Genomic DNA, 24,206 nt, shown 5'->3' on the forward strand with positions numbered 1-24,206 from the left:
ATGTTGACAACTACAAATACCTAGGTTTCTGGTTAGACCGTAAACTCTCCTTCCAGACTCACATTCAGCATCTCCAATCCAAAATTAAATCTAGAATCGGCTTCCTATTTCGCAACACAGCCTCCTTCACTCATGCTGCTAAACATGTCCTCGTAAAACTGACTATCCTACCGATCCTTGACTTCGGCGATGTCATTTACAAAATAGCTTCCAACACTCTACTCAGCAAATTGGATGTAGTCTATCACAGTGCCATCCGTTTTGTCACCAAAGCCCGATATACTACCCACCATTGTGACCTGTACACTATCGTTGGCTGGCCCTCACTACATATTCGTCGCCAAACCCACTGGCTCCAGGTTATCTTTAAATCACTTCTAGGCAAATCCCCGCCTTATCTTAGATCATTGGTCACCATAGCAACACCCACCCGTAGTCTGCGTTCCAGCAGGTATATCTCACTGGTCATCCCCAAAGCCAACACCTCCTTTGGCCGCCATTCCTTCCAGTTCTCTGCTGCAAATGACTGGAACAAGCTGCAAAAATCTCTGAAGCTGGAGACACTTATCTCCCTCACTAGCTTTAAGCATTAGTTGTCAAAGCAGCTTACCGATCACTGCACCTGTACACAGCCAATTGTAATTAGCTCACCCAACTACCTCATCCCCATATTGTTATTTACATTGTTATTTATTTTGCTAAATTGCACCCCAGTATCTCTATTTGCACATCATCTTCTGCACATCTATCACTCCAGTGTTAATACTAAATTGTAATTATTTTTGCACTATGGCCTTACCTCCATAACTTACTACATTTGCACACACTGTATATAGATTTTCTATTGTATTATTGACTGTACGTTTTTTTTTATCCCATATGTAACTCTGTGTTGTTGTTGTTTTTATCGCACTGCTTTGCTTTATCTTGGCCAGGTTGCAGTTGTAAATGAGAACTTGTTCTCAACTGGCTTACCTGGTTAAACAAAGATGAAATAAAATAATAATAATAATTAGATGAGACTCAAATTGAGCTTTTTGGCCATCAAGGAAAACGCTATGTCTGGCGTAAACCCAACACCTCTCATCACCCCGAGATCACCATCCCCACAGTGAAGCATGGTGGTGGCAACATCATTCTGTGGGGATGTTTTTCATCAGCAGGGACTGGGAAACTGGTCAGAATTGAAGGAATGATGGATGGCGCTAAATACAGTGAAATTCTTGAGAGAAACCTGTTTCAGTTTTCCAGAGATTTGAGACTAGGATGGAGGTTCACCTTCCAGTAGAACAATGACCCTAAGCATACTGCTAAAGCAACACTCGAGTGGTTTAAGGGGAAACATTTAAATGTCTTGGAATGGCCTAGTCAAAGCCAAGACCTCAATCCAATTGAGAATCTGTTGTATGACTTAAAGATTGCTGTACACCAGCGGAACCCATCCAACTTGAAGGAGCTGGAGCAGTTTTGCCTTTAAGAATGGGCAAAAATCCCAGTGGGTAGATGTGCCAAGCTTATAGAGGCATACCCCAAGAGACTTGCAGCTGGAATTGCTGCAAAAGGTGGCTCTACATAGTATTGACTTTGGGGGGTGAATAGTTATGCACGCTCAAGTTTTCAGTTTTTTTGTCTTATTTCTTGTTTGTTTCACACAAAAAAAATATTTATCATGTTCAAAGTGTTAGGCATGTTGTGTAAATCAAATGATACAACCCCCCAAAAAATCTATTTTAATTCCAGGTTGTAAGGCAACAAAATAGGAAAAATTCCAAGGGGGGTGAATACTTTCGCAAGCCACTGTATATAGACAGGTGTTTGCCTTTCCATATCATGTCCAATCAATTTAATTTACCACAGGTGGACTCCAATCAAGTTGTAGAAACATCTCAAGGATGATCAATGGAAACAGGATTCACCTGAGCTCAATTTTGAGTCTCATAGCAAAGGGTCTGAATACTTATGTAAATAAGGTATTTCTGTTTGTATATTTTATGGGAATTTAATCCATTTTAGAATAAGGCTGTAACATAACAAAATGTGGAGAATGTGAAGGGGTCTGAATAATTTCCAAATGCACTGTATGTGCTTTTTTTTTACCATGGATTTATGGCAGGGTGTGTGTGTGTGTGTTTGTGTGTGTGTGCATGAGTACGTGGAGAACACCTGATACCCAAATCATAATCCTGAAGTTATAATTGCCACTTTTCATCAGCGGGTTGTTCGTTGGCTATGCCGAAGCAGTTAAAAAGTGAAGAGGTTAGAATAATCATATTCACTGTAGTGCCAACCACCCTGTGGTCTCTCAATGGTGTGGGATACCAGCCATAAAAAAAAGCAGCTAATTAGCAAGTGATAAAAATAGTCATAGCAATATTTGGTGGTGGATAGAACTTCACCTGGCATAATTTGAGATTCCTCCCCCTGATTATTTCTCTCAATTACAATTTCATTAATCACCTGGTTGTGTTTGTGGTTACTTGGCAAAATTAGAACCAAAACTACAGTGGCTTGCGAAAGTATTCACCCATCTTGGCATTTTTACTATTTTGTTGCCTTATAACCTGGAATTAATGATTTTGGGGGGGTGTATCTTTTGACTTACACAACATGCCTACCACTTTGAAGATTCAAAATACAGAACACTTGAGCATGCATAACTATTCACATCAACAAAGTCAATACTTTGTAGAGCCACCTTTTGCAGCAATTACAGCTGCAAGTTTTTGCCCATTCTTCAAGGCAAAACTGCTCCAGCTCCATCAAGTTGGATGGGTTCCGCTGGAGTACAGCAATCTTTAAGTCATACAACAGATTCTCAATTGGATTGAAGTCTGGGATTTGACTAGGCCATTCCAAGACATGTAAATGTTTCCCCTTAAACCACTCAAGTGTTGCTTTAGCAGTATGCTTAGGGTCATTGTCCTGCTGGAAGTTGAACCTCCGTTCCATTCTCAAATCTCTGTAAGACTGAAACAGGTTTCCCTAAAGAATTACCTTGTATTTAGCATCATCCATCATTCCTTCAATTCTGAGCAGTTTCCCAGTCCCTGCGAATGAAAAACATCCCCACAGCATGATGCTTCCATCACCATGCTTCACTGTGGGGGTGGTGTTCTCGGGGTGATGAGAGGTGTTGTATTTGCGCCAGACATAGCGTTTTCCTTGATGGCCAAAAAGCTCAATTTTAGTCTCATCAGACCAGAGTACCTTCTTCCATATGTTTGGGGAGTCTCCCACATGCCTTTTGGCGAACACCAAACGTGGTTGGTTATTTTTTTCTTGAAGCAATGGCTTTTTTCTGGCCACTCTTCCATAAAGCGCAGCTCTGTGGAGTGTATGGCTTAAAGTGGTCCTATGGACAGATACTCCAATCTCCGCTGTGGAGCTTTGCAGCTCCTTCAGGGTTATCTTTGGTCTCTTTGTTGCCTCTCTGATTAATGCCCTCATTGCCTGGTCCATGAGTTTTGGTGGGTGGCCCTCTCTTGGCAGGTTTGTTGTGGTGCCATATTCTTTTCATTTTTCAATAATGGATTTAATGGTGCTTCGTGGGATGTTCAAATTCAAAATTCTTCATTGTGCTGCTTGCTTGTTGGTGCCCCTTGCTTAGTGGTGTTGCAGACACTGGGGCCTTTTAGAACAGGTGTATATAAACTGAAATCATGTGACAGATCATGTGACACTTAGATTGCACATAGGTGGACTTTATTTTACTAATTGTGTGACTTCTGAAGGGAATTGGTTGCATCATATCTTATTTAGGGGCTTCATAGCAAAGGGGGTGAATACATATGTTATTTTTTAGAATTGTTTGAAACAAGTTCTGTTTTTCATTTCACTTCTCCAATTTGGACTATTTTGTGTATGTCCATTACATGAAATACTAATAAAATCTATTTAAATTACAGGTTGTAATGCAACAAAATAGGACAACGCCAAGGGGTATGAATACTTTTGCAAGGCACTGTACTATGCTTTTTATTTGTATGGTATGTGGAGCCAAATCACAGCTCTATCTTGTTGTTTCTTTTTTTATTTAGTAATTTTAGTTGTAGGAGAGCTACATTTTCATTTCAAATGGTTTAAATAGTGGTTCATTTGAATGGTTTGCAGAGTAGCTTGCATGTTGATATAGGGTCTCCGTGTGCAGAGCCTCTGGCGTAGGAGTAATGCTCCCCGGCTATATACAGTTGAAGTCGGAAGTTTACATACACCTTAGCCAAATACATTTAAACTCAGTTTTTCACAAGCCCTGACATTTAATACTAGTAAAAAATCCCTGTCTTAGGTCAGTTAGGATCACCACTTTATTTTAAGAATGTGAAATGTCAGAATAATAGTAGAGAGAATGATTCATTTCAGTTTTTATTTCTTTCATCACTTTCCCAGTGGGTCAGAAGTTTACATATACTCAATTAGTATTTGGTAGCATTGCCTTTAAATTGTTTAACTTGGGTCAAACGTTTTGGGTAGCCTTCCACAAGCTTCCCACAATAAGTTGAATGAATTTTGGCCCATTCCTCCAGACAGAGCTGGTGTAACTGAGTCAGGTTTGTAGGCCTCCTTGCTCACACAAGCTTTTTCAGTTCTGCCCACAAATTTACTATAGGATTGAGGTCAGGGCTTTGTGATGGCCACTCCAATACCTTGAATTTGTTGTCCTTAAGCCATTTTGCCACAACTTTGGAAGTATGCTTGGGGTCATTGTCCATTTGGAAGACCCATTTGCAACCATGCTTTAACTTCCTGACTGATGTCTTGAGATGTTGCTTCAATATATCCACATAATTTTCCTTCCTCAAGATGCCATCTATTTTGTGAAGTGCACCAGTCCCTCCTGCAGCAAAGCACCCCCACAGCATGATGCTGCCACCCCCGTGCTTAACGGTTGGGATGGTGTTCTTCGGCTTGCAAGCATAACGATGGTCATTATGGCCAAACAGTTATATTTTTGTTTCATCAGACCAGAGGACATTTCTCCAAAAAGTACGATCTTTGTCCCCATGTGCAGTTGCAAACCATAGTCTGGCTTTTTATGGCGGTTTTGGAGCAGTGGCTTCTTCCTTGCTGAGCAGCCTTTCAGGTTATGTCGATATAGGACTCGTTTTACTGTGGAAATAGATACTTTTGTACCTGTTTCCTCCAGCATCTTCACAAGGTCCTTTTCTGTTGTTCTGGGATTGATTTGCACTTTTAGCACCAAAGTACGTTCATCTCTAGGAGACAGAGTGGTACAATGGTGTTTATACTTGCGTACTATTGTTTGTACAGATGAACATGGTACCTTAAGGCATTTGGAAATTGCTCCCAAGGATGAACCAGACTTGTGGAGGTCTACAATCTTTTTTCTGAGGTCTTGGCTAATTTATTTTGATTTTCCCATGATGTCAAGCAAAGAGGCACTGAGTTTTAAGGTAGGCCTTGAAATACATCCACAGGTACACCTATAATTGACTCAAATGATGTCAATTAACCTATCAGAAGCTTCTAAAGCCATGACATAATTTTCTCGAATTTTCCAAGCTGTTTAAAGGCACAGTCAACTTAGTGTATGTAAACTTCTGACCCACTGGAATTGTGATACAGTGAATTATAAGTGAAATAATCTGTCTGTAAACAATTGTTGGAAAAATGACTTGTGTCATGCACAAAGTAGATGTCCTAACCGACTTGCCAAAACGATAGTTTGTTAACAAGAAATTTGTGGAGTTGTTGAAAAGACGAGTTTTAATGACTCCAACCTAACTGTATGTAAACTTCCGACTTCAACTGTACATACATATATATACATATCCTTAAAAAAAAAAAATCCCTTTATTACTTTCCAACCCTCCCTAATTGGAGTAAACTAGTGAACAACAATGCTTAGGCCTCTACTTCCAACTTATACATACTATATACATTTTTACAATAATTATATTTTGTTTGTTTTTTCTCCTGAACTTCCTCTACCCTCAACCTCGCCGATCATTTTCATGATGTCCATCCGGTTTGCTTCTATATGCCATATCTTTCTAACTGTGCTCTTTCACAAAAACTCTCAACCTATAATAATATGCCATTTAGCAGACGCTTTTATCCAAAGCGACTTACAGTCATGTGTGCATACATTTTTACGTATAGGTGGTCCCGGGGATCGAACCCACTACCTTGGCGTTACAAGCACCATGCTCTACCAATTGAGCTACAGAGGACCGTATAACATATATACTTATTATGGACACAGTGTGCTTTACATTAGTTATCTTGTTGTTATTAGTTGTTGTTAGTTGTTACTAGTCCCATCCTTCAACTTCATTCAACACCTCCCATCTATCTATTAACACCATCCATGTTGGATTTCTATTTGCCAAATATTTTTCAACTGTACTGTGATGTTTCACAAAAGTTCTGAACCCTTCTATTCTCAATGTTTCTACAGATGGTAAATTAAAAATAAACATTTTTGCTAAAACTATTATTATATACATAGACTAGACTAGGTGAAGCGCATTGTTTGAATGACGGTGGGAGGATGGTGCGGTTTCACAGGGAATGGTTGTTCAGCTGTAGCGGGGATTCGGTCTTGTGCCTGTGTTGATATCTGGTCCGGGTCCCCGTCCCTACCTGCTGAGCTGCCGTTCAGGGGCTGCGGGCTGGAGGACATCAAACTAGATGTGTGAATGGGGTATCCAGTGGAGGTCGGTGTTTGAAGGGGACTTTGCTTCGGGATGGGCTCCGGCACCAGGGCGAGATTGGTGAGATCTCTTGCGTTTTGCAGCACATGGTTCGAGGGGGCATGGGACCGGGCGAGGCTTCGGACGTCATTGGTCATGTGGTGGTGTTGCTTCGAGGCTATCCACGCAGCGTTTCAAACACTTAAAAGACTCCCTCTCCCCTCAGCCCTCAAGTTAAGTGGACACTTCTGATGACGTATCATGATGTATGAAGAGTGGGCACTACTGATGACGTATCATGACGTATGATGAGTTGACACTTGCAGGGCAAATGGCGAGGGAAGAGTGAATGAGTTTTAAATGGACCGCCCTTGCCCAGAAATGTGTCGCTCATTTGTCCTGCGATTGTGTTTTCAGTCATCATAGCGGCCGTTCTCTCTGCATGGAGCATGGGAGATGCATGTTACATCTTCAGCCATTGTGGGAGGGATACACTTGGAACGCTCGTGACTTTTTTAATTTTATTTTTTATTTCACCTTTATTTAACCAGGTAAGCCAGTTGAGAACAAGTTCTCATTTACAACTGCGACCTGGCCAAGATAAAGCAAAGCAGTGCGATAAAAATAACAACACAGAGTTACATATGGGGTAAAACAAAACATAAAGTCAAAAATACAACAGAAAATATATATACAGTGTGTGCAAATGTAACATGTTATGGAGGTAAGGCAATAAATAGGCTATAGTGCAAAATAATTACAATTAGTATTAACACTGGAATGATAGATGTGCAAGAGATGATGTGCAAATAGAGATACTGGGGTGCAAATAAGCAAAATAAATAACAATATGGGGATGAGGTAGTTGGGTGGGCTAATTTCAGATGGGCTGCAGCTTCAGAGATTTTTGCAATTCGTTCCAGTCATTGGCAGCAGAGAACTGGAAGGAAGGTCTTGGCTTTGGGGATGACCAGTGAGATATACCAGCTGGAGCGCATACTACGGGTGGGTGTTGCTATGGTGACCAATGAGCTAAGATAAGGCAGGGATTTGCCTAGCAGTGATTTATAGATGGCCTGGAGCCAGTGGGTTTGGCGACGAATATGTAGTGAGGACTAGCCAACAAGAGCGTACAGGTCACAGTGGAGGGTAGTATAAGTGGCTTTGGTGACAAAACGGATGGCACTGTGATAGACTACATCCAATTTGCTGAGTAGAGTGTTGGAGGGTATTTTGTAAATGACATCGCCGAAGTCAAGGATCGGTAGGATAGTCAGTTTTACGAGGGCATGTTTAGCAGCATGAGTGAATGAGGCTTTGTTGCGAAATAGGAAGCCAATTCTAGATTTAATTTTGGATTGGAGATGCTGAATGTGAGTCTGGAAGGAGAGTTTACGGTCTAACCAGAAACCTAGGTATTTGTAGTTGTCCACATACTTTAGGTCAGACCCGTCGAGAGAAGTGATTCTAGTCGGGTGGGCGGGTGCCAGCAGCGTTCGATTGAAGAGCAGGTATTTAGTTTTACTAGTGTTTAAGAGCAGTTGGAGGCTACTGAAGGAGTGTTGTATGGCATTGAAGCTCGTTTGGAGGTTTGTTAACACAGTGTCCAATGAAGGGCCAGATGTATACAAAATGATGGAGGTGCTCTTATTCTCCATGGACTTTACAGTGTCCCAAAACTTTTTGGAGTTAGTGCTACAGGATGCACATTTCTCTTTGAAAAACTAGCCTTTGCTTTCCTAACTGGTTGTGTATATTGGTTCCTAACTTCCCTGAAAAGTTTCATATCGCGGGGGCTACTTGCAATGCAGTTGCCGTATTGTAGTGTATTTTAGATTTTAAAGGACTTGATTTGCCCTGACAAAAAATTTGAATGAATTGTAATCCACATAATAATTCACATTTCGCTGATAGACCGGACACTGGCTGGAGGCGGGAGTCAGAGCTAGTCTGTTTGTTGGCATCACTGGTAGACCGGGCACTGACTGGGGGTGGGGGACAGAGCTGGTCTGTTTGGTGGCATCGCTTGTGGACTGGGCACTCACTGCGGGTGGGGGACAGAGCTGGTCTGTTTGGTGGAATCGCTAGTGGACCGGACACTGGCTAGAGGTGGGAGACGGAGCTGGTCTGTTTCGTAACATCGCTAATAGACCGGACACTGACTAGAGGTAGGAGACAGAACTAGTCTGTTTGGTGGCATCGCTAGTAGACCAGAAACTAACTGGAGGCGGGAGACAGGGCTAGTCTGTTTGGTGACATTCTTTCCCCCTTCTGATAACCAGGTGGTGAATAGCATCTCTGCATGTCTGGCAGGCATATCAGTGTGGATGTCGGATCACCACCTCAAGCTGGGCCTTGGCAGGACGGAGCTGCTCTTCCTCCCGGGGAGGGACTGCCCGCTCCATGGTCTCGCAATCACTGTTGATGGCTCCGTTGTGTCCTCCTCCCAGAGTGCGGGGAGCCTTGGCGTGACCCTGGGCGGCACCCTGTCATTCTCCGCTGGCATCGGAGCGGTGGCCCGATCCTGTAGGTTCATGCTCTACAACATTCTGACCACCTTCCGGAGACACTTGAGACCCTGCCTGTCACACCCTGGCTCTGGGGACTCTATATGTTGAGCCAGGGTGTGTAGATTATATGTGTTTGTGTTCTGTGTGGTAGATTCTAGTTGTTCTATTTCTATGTTGGCCAGAGTGGTTCTCAATCAGAGGCAATGAGTGTCAGCTGTTGCTGGTTGTCTCTGATTGGGAACCACATTTAGACAGGCTGTTTTCCCACAGTAGTTGTGGGATCTTGTTCCGTGTTGGTTGTGTTTAGACCTAGGACGTCACGTTATCGTTTATTGTTTTGTTCGTGTTATCACTATTGATAATAAAGTATGTTCGCATTTCACGCTGCACCTTGGTCCTCTTCCTTCGACGATCGTGACAGAAGATCCCACCATAACAGGACCGAGCAGCGTGTCCAGGAGGAAGCGCCGGGTAAGGAGCTGGAGAGGTTGGCGATGGCCCAGGTGGGCAAATTGTGGTCCTGGGAGGACATGCTCGTGGGAAAAGGGCCATGGGCTAAGGTTAAGGCCCTGGCGAGAGAGGAGCAACGGCGTCAACAGTGTCGTCGTCGGACGGACGAGAGGCAACCCCAAAAAAATTTTAGGGGGGGGCACATGGCATGGACGACGAGGCTGCTGGAGGCAGAGAAGGGGCGAGTTCGTGGACGAGGTGAGAAGGCCACCGGGTTACGGGAGCCATTGGTAAGAAAAGGGAAGGAAGATGTAGAGGCACGGCGAGAGGTACTGAGGTGTATTGCCAGTCCGGTCCGGCCCGTTCCTGATCCCCGTTTAAGGCCAGTGGTGTGTGTTCCCAGTACGGTCCGGCCTGTTCCTGTCCCTCGCACCAAGCCTACGGTGCGCGTCGCCGGCCCGGCCTGTTCCTGCCCCTCGCACCAAGCCTACGGTGCGCGTCGCCAGCCCGGCCCGGCCTGTTCCTGCTCCCCGCACCAAGCTAATGGTGCGCGTTGCCAGCCCGGCCCGGCCTGTTCCTGCCCCTCGCACCAAGCCTACGGTGCGCGTCGCCAGCCCGGCCCGGCCTGTTTCTGCTCCCCGCACCATTAGTCGCCAGCCCGGCCCGGCCTGTTCCTGCCCCTCGCACCAAGCCTACGGTGCGCGTCGCCAGCCCGGCCCGGCCTGTTCCTGCTCCCCGCACCAAGCTAATGGTGCGCGTCGCCAGCCCGGCCCGGCCTGTTCCTGCTCCCCGCACCAAGCTAATGGTGCGCGTCGCCAGCCCGGCCCGGCCTGTTCCTGCTCCCCGCACCAAGCTAATGGTGCGCGTCTCCAGCCCAGCCCGGCCTGTTCCTGCTCCCCGCACCAAGCTAATGGTGCGCATCGCCAGCCCGGCCCGGCCCGTTCCTGGTCCACGCATCAAGCCAGGGGTGCGCATCGTCAGCCCGGTCCGGCCCGTTGCTGCTCCACGCACCAAGCCAGGGGTGCGCATCGTCAGCCCGGTCCGGCCCGTTGCTGCTCCACGCACCAAGCCAGGGTGCGCATCGTCAGCCCGGTCCGGCCCGTTCCTGCTCCACGCACCAAGCCAGGGGTGCGCATCGTCAGTCCGGCACAACCCGTGCCTGGTCAGGTACCGGTCAGCTGCTCCACACCGGAGCCTAAGCAATCCGCTCCTACGATGTCCAGTCCAGCTCCAGCCAGCGGGGCCAGACCGGACCAGGGGCGCTACGGGGGAATTGTTGGAGGGTGGTGGTCAAGCCCGGAGCCGGAACCGCCTCCGAGAGGGAATGCCCACCCAGCCCTCCCTGTTTGGTTTATGTTTAGGCGCGGTCGCAGTCCGCGCCTTTGGGGGATACTGTCACACCCTGGCTCTGGGGACTCTATATGTTGAGCCAGGGTGTGTAGATTCTATGTGTTTGTGTTCTGTGTGGTAGATTCTAGTTGTTCTATTTCTATGTTTGCCAGAGTGGTTCTCAATCAGAGGCAACGAGTGTCAGCTGTTGCTGTTTGTCTCTGATTGGGAACCACATTTAGACAGGCTGTTTTCCCACAGTAGTTGTGGGATCTTGTTCCGTGTTGGTTGTGTTTAGACCTAGGACGTCACATTATCGTTTATTGTTTTGTTCGTGTTATCACTATTGATAATAAAGTATGTTCGCATTTCACGCTGCACCTTGGTCCTCTTCCTTCGACGATCGTGACACTGCCTCTTTGGGGAATACCTGGGATGGTATGGATGTGGTCCTTCTGCCCCCTCCCCCCTACCCCACCCCCCAAAAAATATTATTAATAATATTAATAATATTAATAATAACAATAATAATAATAATAATAATAATAATAATTTTTAAAAAACAATATATATATATACAACAAATGAAAAAAAAATATATACTCTAAAAAATATTACCATGTAAGATCAATAAATAAATGAATTAAAATAATAAATATAAAAATGTAACAAATTAACAAACAATTTATAAAAATATACAAAAAAAAATATATATATATATATATATATATAAACAAAATAAAATGAAAAAATACAAATAAAAAATAAAAATTATACAAAATTTGGAGAGTGGTTGTCCCACTGGCTATCATGAGGTGAATGCACCAATTTCTAAGTCGCTCTGGATAAGAGCGTCTGCTAAATGAGGTAAATGTAAATGTAATATTATTGATCGATTGACTATGACTTTTCAGATCACCCAGTAGTGCTATCTGCAGGGTTAGCTCCAGGTAAATATTGCAATCCTTCAGCCATTCCTGGACCTGTGTCCAAAAACAAGCTACAAATGGACAGTACCAAAACAAATGATCTAATGATTCTGTCTCTTCGCAGCAAAATCTGCAGAGCTGGGAAGATTGTATCCTCCATATAAATAACATTCTATTGGTAGCAATAATTTTGTATCATCATTTTAATTGAAAAGTTATAAGTTTTGAATCCGGCGTCATTTTGCGTATCAGTTCATAAACACTATACCATGGAATCAGTATGTAAAAATCTCTTCCCAACTATTTTGCAATCTATATGGGACGGCTGTCAATCCTTTTGGTCCTTAAATGAAACTGGTATACTTTTTTATTTATCTAATTTCTTTAACCAATTATGTTCTTTAATGCAGGGCCGACAGACAAGTTCCTTACTTTTTCCCGCTTCCACTTTCCTCTTCCATTTTTGCTGTAATGCTGCAATTATTTGGTTGAAATTTTGGATAGAGCACACATTTCCATATGTTTTTGTTAACTGCGTGTGCGACATAACTCCGCCAGTCCTACCTATGATATAATTTAAGAAGATTATACCTTTTTTATCAATTAGTATATTTGAGTTTAACCACAATATTTGTTGCATTATTTGTTCTGTTGTTACTGGGGGATTCAATTGAAATTGCAACCAACTTTCTGTGGCTTGTTTAAGAAAAAGTGATATTTGGGAGATTATTTCCTTTTCAAATAACTGAAAGTGAGAGGTTGTAATCTGACTAAAGGGAAAAAGGCCATTCTTGAACATTGGGTGACACAATCTTACTAATTTGCTAGAGAACCAGTTCGGATTTAAGTGTAACTTTTGTATGACTGAAGCATTTAGTGATAGGTCTAATACTTTAATACTTAATCATTTCTGTCCTTATATAAATAGGCCCATTTAATTTTGTCTGGCTTGGCGTTCTAAATAAAGTGGAATATTTTTTTCTCATATAATTAAAAAAATTGTTCGCTAGGCGTGGGCAAGTGTCACGACTTCCTCCGAAGCTGCCTCCTCTCCTTGTTCAGGCAGGCTTCGGCGTTCGTCGTCACCGGTCTTCTAGCCACTGCCGCTCCATATCTCATAATTCCATTTGTTTTGTCTTGTCTATTACACACACCTGGTTCATATCCCCTCATTTGTTCATGTATGACTGTTCCCTCTGCCCCCTTGTCCTTGTGGGTGATTGTTTATTGTGAGGATTAGTAGCTCGGTTGAGCTCAGTGTATTTTTGGATTGCCGGGGTATTTTTTCCCTGTGTGCCTGTTTGTTCCAGTGTGCCTGTTTTGCACACTGGACTTGTTACGCTGTATTACGGAATAAACTCTGTATACTGTGATTTACCTTCCTGCACCTGGCTCCTTCAAATCACGCATCACAGCAAGATCATAAGCAAATAGGTATAGTGGGATAATACTAAAGAGTTAATCAGGGTGATTTTTCCACAAATGTACAGGTATTTACCTTTCCATGGTAGCAAGATCTTATCTATATTTGCTAACTTTCTGTTAACATTTATTGGAGTGAGATCATTTATTTCATTTGGGATATGTATTCCGAGTATATCACATCACAATCAGACCATTTTATTGGTAAACTACATGGTAATGTAAAAATTGTATTTTTTAGTGATCCAATAAATAATATACTACATTTATCATAATTTGGTTGTAATCCAGAGAGGTTAGAAAATGTATCTAGATCCTTTATGAGAATGTGGAGGTGATTCAAGTTGTGGATTAAAAAGAAAACATGAATCATCAGCGTACAATTACACCTTTGTTTTTAAACCCTGGATTTCTAATCCCTTGATATTATTGTTGGATCTGATTTTAATAGCTAACATTTCGATGGCCATAATAAATAGATATGCCGATAATGGACAACCTTGTTTCACTCCTCTTGACAGTTTAAAACTTTCAAAGAAATAGCCATTATTTACTATTTTACACCTAGGGTTACTATAAATGATTTTAACCCATTGTATAAGACATTCTCCAAAATTGAAATGCTCCAGGCATTTATATAAAAACCCCTGTCATACTTTATCAAATGCCTTTTCAAAGTCTGCTATGAATAGCAGGCCTGGATTCAAAGATTTTTCATAGTGTTCTATTGTTTCCAGTACTTGCCTTATATGATCTCCAATGTATCGTCCATGTAAAAAACCTGTCTGATTAGAATTAATAATGTCCGACAAAACCTTTTTAATTCTATGCGCTATACATTTTGCTAGAATTTTTGCATCACAATACTGAAATGTAAGGGGCCTCCATTTTTTTTAAAGGACTGGATGTTTATATTTTCCACTTGTATCCTGTTTAAGTAATAATGAAATCAAACCTTCTTCTTGAGTGTCTGATAATCTACCATTTACATAGGAGTAGTTAAAACATGCTAATAACGCTCCTCTTAGTATATCAAAAAAGGTTTGGTTTACCTCGACTGGTATGCCATCCAACCCTGGAGTTTTCCCGGACTTAAAGTCTTTAATTGCATCCAGAAGTTCCTCCTCTGTAATTTCACCTTCACATGAGTCTTTCTGTTTGGCTGTTAATTTTACATTATCAATAGAAATAAAATCTCTAGAATTAGCTTCATTTAGAGAAGATGGAGGCGACTGAAATGAAAACATATGCTTAAAGTACTTTACTTTCTCCTTCAAAATATCATTTGGTGAATCATGGGTGACTCTATCATTTGTAATCAGTTTCAGTAAATTCTTTTTGGTAGCATTTCTATGTTGAATATTAAAAAATAATTTGCTGCATTTTTCCCCATATTCCATCCAGTTAGCTTTATTTTTATAATACATTACACTTGATCTTTCTTGAATAAGTTTCTCAATTTCTTTTTGTTTTTCCTCTAATTTATTCTGAGCCTCTATGTTACAGTTTTTATTGCTATCTATCTGTTCTGTTAGACCTTCTATTTCCTTTGTTAGTATAGACTCTTTTGACCTAAATTGCTTTTGTTTTCGAGATGAGTACTGAATTGTATGGCCTCTACAGGCACATTTAAAAGTGTCCAATACAATAAGGGGATTTGCTGTACCTATGCTATGTCGGAAAAAATCAGATATAAATTCCTCTGTCCCAGTTAAAAACAAGTTATCAAACTATAGGCTTTGATTAAATTTCCAATATCCTCGCCCACGTGGAAATTCAGTAAGAGTAATGTATATGCCAATTATATGATGGTCCGACCGCATTCTGTCCCCTATCAACACTTTTTAAACTTTTGATGCCAACGAGAATGACATAAGAAAGAAGTCAAGACGACTAGCTTGATTGAGTCTCCGCCATGTATAACTCACTAGGTCAGGATATTTATGCCTCCATATGTCTACTAGTTCTAATGTATCCATGACATTCACGATTTCCTTAAGAGCATGAGGGTGATTGTTTGTAGTGTGATTTCCTTTACGGTCCATTGAGCTATTTAAAACAGTATTATAATCTCCCACCATAATAATAGAGTCTTGAATTGCTTGTCAAAGAAGTGTGGATCATCATTATTTGGTCCGTAAATGTTAATGAGCCATATCTGTTTATGGTCCAATAACATATTTAAAATAATCCATCTACCTTGCGGATCTGTTTGGACAATTTGCACATTCAGATCGAAATTACTGTTAATTAATATCATAAACCCTTTTGAGTTTCTTGCCCATGGGAGAAGTATATTTTGCCTTCATCTAGAATTGTTGAATGAGTTTCCTGTAAACAATAGATATTATATTCCTTCTCTTTGAGCCATGTAAATATTGTTCTTCTTTTGTTATTATCTGCTAAACCATTACAATATAACTGACTATACTTATTTCACCACATACCATAATGAGATACAAGTTTCAAATCTATTTATAGATTTACCAATAAAAAAATACCATAGTGATTGAGTGTCCATATAGCTGTACCATAATATTTGCATTGTTACTAAGTAACCCTCCAATTGTTCTCCACTATTCCCCCCGCTAAAGCCCCTCCCCATCCCAAGTTGGGTTGTCATCCCAGTGATCGGCATACCACCCCCGTCCCCCCGGATCCCTAGGCCCCCGAGAGGCCAGGACCCATCCATCGAAAAGAGCACACAGTGCCACCGACAAAACAGAAGCAGGTCAATCACCAAAAGCATTTCCAATGCTTTCACCTCAATTGGATATATACTGGATTGCTAAATCTAGTGGCTGAAACAGTACTGTCATGTGTCCTGCGTAGGAAGCGAACTGATGGCCTGCATCATTTGTTAGGCAGCTCTTGGTCTGAACTGTGACAGAGAGAAGCAGGCAGAACAAGCAAAGCATATTATTTGTCCATAAGGGGGAAATGGCCAAAACCATTCTCATCTGCACCATGAACTGTAGCTAAGCAAGTGTGTATGCTTGACATGGCAGGGGTTCTGTCATTTGGCATGCTCCAAGTGCATTGGAGCTCACTCATGAAGTCTTTAAACAATGGAATTGATGTCTCAGTCTTTCAATAAGTTAATTTATGAAATGTGGATGTGGACGCCATGGAAGTATGTGCATGTTCCACATTGAGGTTCCTGCTTGCCCTCTCAAAGATTTCAGACAAGGATATTTTCTGATCGACCATCACTGGCAGGCTGGCAGGCTGGGACTGGACAATGCTAGAGCTGGGGTACATAGCATCATCAGAGGCTCTTGTGCTCAGTACGTCAGTGTCATCCGATTCAACAACCACGCTCCGCTCAGAGGTAGGGGTTGGGTTTGGTACCGGCGGGGGAAGCCTGGCCAGGATGTGCTCAATGGCAGACTCAATGGTTGCCATATAACTGTCCAGTGACTTAATCTCCTTGCGCATCTCAGTGCATCGAGATTTGTGCCCAGGCAAGGATGAGCGATAGCGTTTATTGGGTGGTGGGTCACGAGGGGAGAGACCCATAATTGAACCTGGAGCATTTGAAATGATCATTGATCTGTGTGGCAGACTCATCTGATGAGAATCCGTAGGCTCCTCCCCCATCTGTATCGGCTTTGGATGCTTCGATAGAAAGTTATACTTACTGTTGGCTACGACCTGTCGGCTTCGGGGTTGAGACGCCCACCTAAATATGTATCAAGGTCCAGGCTCGAAACTCCTGCCTATGTGAAGCTATCTAACTGGCACAGTCAAGCGTGGACTGTCAGTCTAGGTATTGTTGGACTCGGGTCAAGCGAGGACCGATACCCTACAGTACTGCTGAGCTCCGTGATCACAGCAGAAATCCAAGTGAGGGAGTGGTAATGCTGAATCAACTGGCTGGTGTGGCAGTCAAGCGGGGACTGACACAATACAGAGGGTCAACAAGTGCCAACAAGAGCTACAATTAGCTAACTAGCTACGGTAGCTAACTTCTGAGGTAACGGGATAGACCCGAAGCTAACTAGCTAGTTAGCTAACACACAAGGATGGAAATGCCCGACAAAAAGCTATAAAAGTTAGCTAATATGGGCAGGCACAATAACGAGAGAGAGGGGGATAGCCCAGCGTGAAGGCTATGTATAATGAGCTCCACAACACTCTCATGGCCATCAATGAACAGGACAAACTGCACTGGTGCCCACTGACTGGCCTCAGTTCCAGGTGCAACACACGCACGCACGCACGCACGCACAGACACACACACTCACACACACACACACACACGCACGCACACAGCAGGCTAATGGAAGTTAATGGGGCCTAATGGAGTGTACTGTAAAATGGGATGATGTAGACTTCAGCCCCTTTGTTATTGTCAGAGTTAGTCTAATGTAGTGAACTGTGTTACAAGCTAATGCAGCAGAGTGTATAACAGTATGTTCAAACGTCATATGTACGGGATACACATGGTATACACTGTCCAATGAAATGCTCACTTACAGGTTCCTTCTCAACCATGCAACAACAATAATAATTAATAAAAGATAAGAATACGAAAATAAAGGAAAAGGTTCAGTTGAATATAATCATTTTTCTAGCATAGGTATAATACAGGAAGGCACAATTTATAGTCCAATATTTACAATTGTTTTCTGGAAGAGGGGATTGTTAATTGTTTGTAGATAATGTTAGTGTGGTTGATTTACAGTTATGTCTCCTCTGTCTGTCTCTGTGTGTGTGTGTGTGTGTGTGTGTGTGTGTGTGTGTGTGTGTGTGTGTGTGTGTGTGTGTGTGTGTGTGTGTGTGTGTGGATGGATGGATGCATTCACAGACACAGCGATCAGCTTGTTGGGGGTGAACTGGGAGCACAGTGCTGTAGTGGTGGGACAGAGGAGACGACTTCGTCCTGAGGGCTTCATCCTGAGCCCTATCAGGTTTGAGGAGTTAGCGAGGTAACTTTGGTCAACTGTGTTCAACTCAGGGTATCAGGTACCATGAAAGTGGGTCACCTTTTAGCCAGGTACATTTCTATGGCAACAAATCCTTCAGAACTAACCTGCTCCGGGGCAGGCTAACTAAGGGCTTACTCCATTTATCCTGAATGAAGTGTCTGAGTCACAAGTTGAGGACCAATGTAATCAGATACCCTCCCCCTCGCAAAGATTGTGTCATCATCCCCTTCATTTGAGGAGGACAACTGATTAAATATTTAATTAATTTAAAAAAATTGTAATGCTAAAATACCTATCACATTACAGGTTTAGTAAAGACAGCATTTGCTTTCCAAACTGTACGTTTTTTGTGCGATTGTATTTAGAAATTTGCGAAAGGCAAACTGACCAACAATAGACATAATCCATAAATGGCAGTTCCCATTCAAGTCAAGGCTGGCAGCTATTGCTAGCGTACCCATGAGTTTAACAGTCAAATTGCCAGGGTTATAGGTTCCAATCCCTTCTATGGATTATATGTCTATGGCCACAATGCAACAAGCTGTTCCACAGGTAGAAGGAGCAATAGGACTGGGAAAAAAAAGGTGCTTGTGCATTGATTAGCACACCAAAATACACCAAAGAGGGCATTAACGATAAATAATAAGATAAAGACGGTACTTCTAAAAGCCTATTTCACACCATAGCCTGCTGAATTTGCAAGATAACTTATTTCATTCTGATTTGGTCAGAAAAAAAAAGTGCTACTGTCATAGATGGAGCCATCCAATGGTACCTTTTGGGTGGCTCAAACCATTTGTACATTGTCAAGGAGGACAGTCATGTGTTTGTGAGCAGAGGATCACTGGTTTGATCCCAGTGATGGACAGGGACAGCGGAGGAAGGTATACTGTTTTTGAATTAGCATTACACACCCGATTCAAGGGCTGGAGTACCACGATGAGGATGACCAGATCGAGATGGAATCAACAGAGTCGACACAAGATCCAGCATGATTTGATACAGGGCTATCCTGGAGAGTTACCGTCTTGTAGGTTTTCTCCAACCCTAATCTTCTGCACCGGATTCTAATAACTAGCTGGTTGATAAGCTACAGGAGGGTAACACTGATCTGAACCTTCACCTTTTCTCTTAAAACCTCTCTCCCTCTACTATAGGCGTCTTTGGTGATTGGTGTCACGACTTCCTCCGAAGCTACTTCCTCTCCTTGTTCGGGCAGGCTTCGGCGTTCGTCGTCACCGGCCTTCTAGCCACTGCCGCTCCATATCTCATCATTCCATTTGTTTTGTCTTGTCTATGACACACACCTGATTCATATTCCCTCATTAGTACATGTATAAGTGTTCCCTCTGCCCCCTTGTCCTTGTGGGTGATTGTTTATTGTGGGGATTAGTAGCTCGGATGAGCTCAGTGTATTTTTTGATTGCCGGGGTATTTTTTCCCCTGTGTGCCTGTTTGTTCCAGTGTGCCTGTTTTGTGCACTGGACTTGTTATGCTATATTACGGAATAAACTCTGTATACTGTGATTTACCCTCCTGCGCCTGACTCCTTCAAATCACGCATCACAATTGGACTGAGAGGGATGGAAACACAGACAGCTTGCAGCTACCACATTTAACAATGTGAGATTCATTCAACATTACATAGTCTAAAATAAAGCGAATAATATTTGTTTCATATTACTCCTGAGTGGCGCAGTGGTCTAAGGCACTGCATCACAGTGCTAACTGTGCCACTAGAGATCCTGGTTCGAATCCAGGCTCTGTCGCAGCTGGCCGCGACCGGGAGACTCATGGGCGGCGCACAATTGGCCCAGCGTCGTCCAGGGTAGGGGAGGGAATGGCCGGCAGGGATGTAGCTCAGTTGATAGAGCATGGCATTTGCAACGCCAGGGTTGTGGGTTCGATTCCCATGGGGGGCCAGTATATATAAAAAAATATGTATTCACTAACTGTAAGTCGCTCTGGATGAGAGCGTCTGCTAAATGACAAAAAAATAAAATAATAATAATTCATATAAAACTAAATTTAAAAAAAATATATATATTCTTCTTTGTACTTTGCTAAGGAGGTCCAGTAGGTTAACATGAATGGCACTGATGACTGTTTTACAATCATGTTGGTGAGGTCGACTTGAGTGAAATATATATGTGGAAGCTGTACTGTCCACTAGGGGCAACGTGAGTGCCTATTACCTTCTAGTCGGTTTGCGGCTTGCTAGGGCGTTGCGTATGGGCGTTTAAGATGCCGAGCTGGCTCAGAGGGTCGTGAGTTCAATCCCAGTGCTAGGCACTTGCTTTAAGCCTTTCCCAAACCTTAACCCTAAACTTAACCACTCAGAATAAATGTTTACACTTAACCCTGACCGTAACCTTAAATTGCATTTACATTTACATTTACGTCATTGTCACACCCTGGCTATGGGACTCTAGTTGTTGAGCCAGGGTGTGTTTGTTCTATGTGGTGTGTTTCTATGTTGGGGGTTCTAGTTCGTCTATTTCTATGTTTTGCCTGAGTGACTCCCAATCAGAGGCAACGAGTGTCAGCTGTTGGCTGGTTGTCTCTGATTGGGAGCCATATTTAAACTGTATGTTTTCCCTTTGTGTTTGTGGGTTTTTGTTCCGTGTCGGTCTTTGTTACCGTTGGACGTTACGAGTCGTTTATTGTTTTGTTCGTGCTTTAATTAAATAAAGTCTAAACATGTTCGTTCAACACGCTGCGCATTGGTCTACTTCTCTCCCTGACGATCGTGACAGAAAAACCCACCAAGACTGGACCAAGCAGCGTGTCCAGGAGCCATCACCAGGGAGATCGCTAGCAGATCTCCGTGGCAACCTCGACTGGGTCAAGCCTAGTGAGGAGCAGAGAGGGTGGACTTGGGAACAGTGGAGGAGGAGTCTCGACTGGGTCAAGCCAAAGGAGGAGCAGAATGGCTGGAGTTGGAAGCAGGAGAGCGAGAGTTGGGCGAGAAATATAGAGGCCTGGCCCACGGGGAAGAGAGACCCCCAGAAATTTTTTAGGGGGGGGCTAACGCCGTGGACGACGGGCCAGCAGGAGACCGCGGCAGAGCGGCCCAGCGGATTGGCAGAGGAGGCCGCCAGGTTACGGGGGCCACTGGTCGAAGAGGGGGTGGAAGATGTAGAGGCACGGCGAGAGGTACTGGCGTGTGTTGCCAGTCCGGTCCGGCCTGTTCCTGATCCCCACGTAGGGCCAGTGGTGTGTGTTCCCAGTACGGTCCGGCCTGTTCCTGCCACTCGCACCAAGTCTACGGTGCGCATCGCCAGCTCGGCCCGGCCCATTCCTGCTCCCCGCACCAAGTCAGTGGTGCGTTTCGTCCAGCCCTGTCCGGCCCGTTCCTGCTCTCCGCACCAAGTCTGTGGTGCGCGTCGCCAGCCCAGTCCGGCCCATTCCTGCTTCCCGCACCAAGTCTGTGGTGCGTTTCGTCAGCCCTGTCCGGCCCGTTCCTGCTCTCCGCACCAAGTCTGTGGTGCGCGTCGCCAGCCCAGTCCGGCCCATTCCTGCTTCCCGCACCAAGTCTGTGGTGCGTTTCGTCAGCCCTGTCCGGCCCGTTCCTGCTCTCCGCACCAAGTCTGTGGTGCGCGTCGCCAGCCCAGTCCGGCCCATTCCTGCTCCCCGCACCAAGTCAGTGGTGCGCTTCGTCAGCCCGGTTCGGCCCGCTCCTGCTCTTCGCACCAAGTCAGTGGTGCGTTTCGTCAGCCCGGCTCGGCCCGCTCCTGCTCCCCACACCAAGCCAGTGGTGTGCGTCGTCAGTCCGGCACGGCCCGTGCCTGTTCCACCGGTGGCGGGTCCGGCACCGGTCAGGTGCTGCGTCACGCCGGAGCTAGAGCAATCCGCTCCACCAGTGTTCAGTTCAGCTCTGGTCAGCAGGGCCAGACCGGACCAGGGGTACTTTGGGGGGTTAGAGAAGGAGTGGGGGTCAAGCCCGGAGCCAGAACCGCCGCCGAGGAGGTATGCCCACCCAGCCCTCCCCTGTTTTGCTCTTTTTTGAGGCGCGGTCGCAGTCCGCGCCTTTAGAGGGTACTGTCACACCCTGGCTATGGGACTCTAGTTGTTGAGCCAGAGTGTGTTTGTTCTATGTGGTGTGTTTCTATGTTGGGGGTTCTAGTTCGTCTATTTCTATGTTTTGCCTGAGTGACTCCCAATCAGAGGCAACGAGTGTCAGCTGTTGGCTGGTTGTCTCTGATTGGGAGCCATATTTAAACTGTATGTTTTCCCTTTGTGTTTGTGGGTTTTTGTTCCGTGTCGGTCTTTGTTACCGTTGGACGTTACGAGTCGTTTATTGTTTTGTTCGTGCTTTAATTAAATAAAGTCTAAACATGTTCGTTCAACACGCTGCGCATTAGTCTACTTCTCTCCCTGACGATCGTGACAGTCATTTAGCAGACGCTCTTATCCAGAGCGACTTACAAATTGGTGCATTCACCTTACAGCCAGTGGGATAACCACTTTACAATATGATAATTTTTTAAATTTTTTTGGGGGGGTGGGGTAAGGGGGGTAGAAGGATTACTTTATCCTATCCCAGGTATTCCTTAAAGAGGTGGGGTTTCAAGTGTCTCCGGAATGTGGTGAGTGACTCCGCTCTCCTAGCGTCGTTAGGGAGATTGTTCCACCATTGGGGTGCCAGAGCAGCGAACAGTTTTGACTGGGCTGAGCGGGAACTGTGCTTCCGCAGAGGTAGGGGAGCCAGCAGGCCAGATGTGGATGAACGCAATGCCCTCGTTTGGGTGTAGGTACTGATCAGAGCCTCAAGGTACGGAGGTGCCGTTCCCCTCACAGCTCCGTAGGCAAGCACCATGGTCTTGTAGCAGATGCGAGCTTCAACTGGAAGCCAGTGGAGTGTGCGGAGGAGCGGGGTGATGTGAGAGAACTTGGGAAGGTTGAACACCAGACGGGCTGCGGCATTCTGGATGAGTTGTAGGGGTTTAATGGCACAGGCAGGGATCCCAGCCAACAGCGAGTTGCAGTAATCCAGACGGGAGATGACAAGTGCCTGGATTAGGACCTGTGCCACTTCCTGTGTAAGGCAGGGTCGTACTCTCCGAATGTTGTAGAGCATGAACCTACAGGATCGGGTCACCGCCTTGATGTTAGCAGAGAATGACAGGGTGTTGTCCAGGGTCACGCCAAGGCTCTTTGCACTCTGGGAGGAGGACACAACAGAGTTGTCAACCGTGATGGCGAGATCATGGAACAGGCAGTCCTTCCCCGGGAGGAAGAGCAGCTCCGTCTTGCCGATGTTCAGCTTGAGGTGGTGATCCGTCATCCACACTGATATGTCTACCAGACATGCAGAGATGCGATTCGCCACCTGGTTATCAGAAGGGGGAAAGGAGAAGATTAGTTGTGTGTCATCTGCGTAGCAATGATAGGAGAGGCCATGTGAGGATATGACAGAGCCAAGTGACTTGGTGTATAGCGAGAATATGAGAGGGCCTAGAACTGAGCCCTGGGGGACACAAGTGGTGAGAGCACGTGGTGCAGAGACAGATTCTCACCACGCCACTTGGTAGGAGCGACCGGTCAGGTAGGACGCAATACAAGAGTGAGCCGCGCTGGAGATGCCCAACTCGGAGAGGGTGGAGAGGAGGATCTGATGGTTCACAGTATCAATGGCAGCAGACATGTCTAGAAGGACAAGAGCAGAGGAGAGAGAGTTAGCTTTAGCAGTGCGGAGAGCCTCCGTGACACAGAGAAGAGCAGTCTCAGTTGAATGACCAGTCTTGAAACCTGACGGGTTTGGATCAAGAAGGTCATTCAGAGAGAGATAGCAAGAGAGTTGGCTAGAGACGGCACGCTCAAGAGTTTTGGAGAGAAAAGAAAGAAGGGATACTGGTCTGTAGTTGTTGACATCAGAGGGATCGAGTGTTGGTTTTTTGAGAAGGGGTGCAACTCTCTCGCTCTCTTGAAGACGGAAGGGACATAGCCAGCGGTAAAGGATGAGTTGATGAGCGAGGTGAG

The sequence above is a fragment of the Coregonus clupeaformis genome, chromosome 33, assembly GCF_020615455.1.
Source record: "Coregonus clupeaformis isolate EN_2021a chromosome 33, ASM2061545v1, whole genome shotgun sequence".
Taxonomy (NCBI): Eukaryota; Metazoa; Chordata; class Actinopteri; order Salmoniformes; family Salmonidae; genus Coregonus; species Coregonus clupeaformis.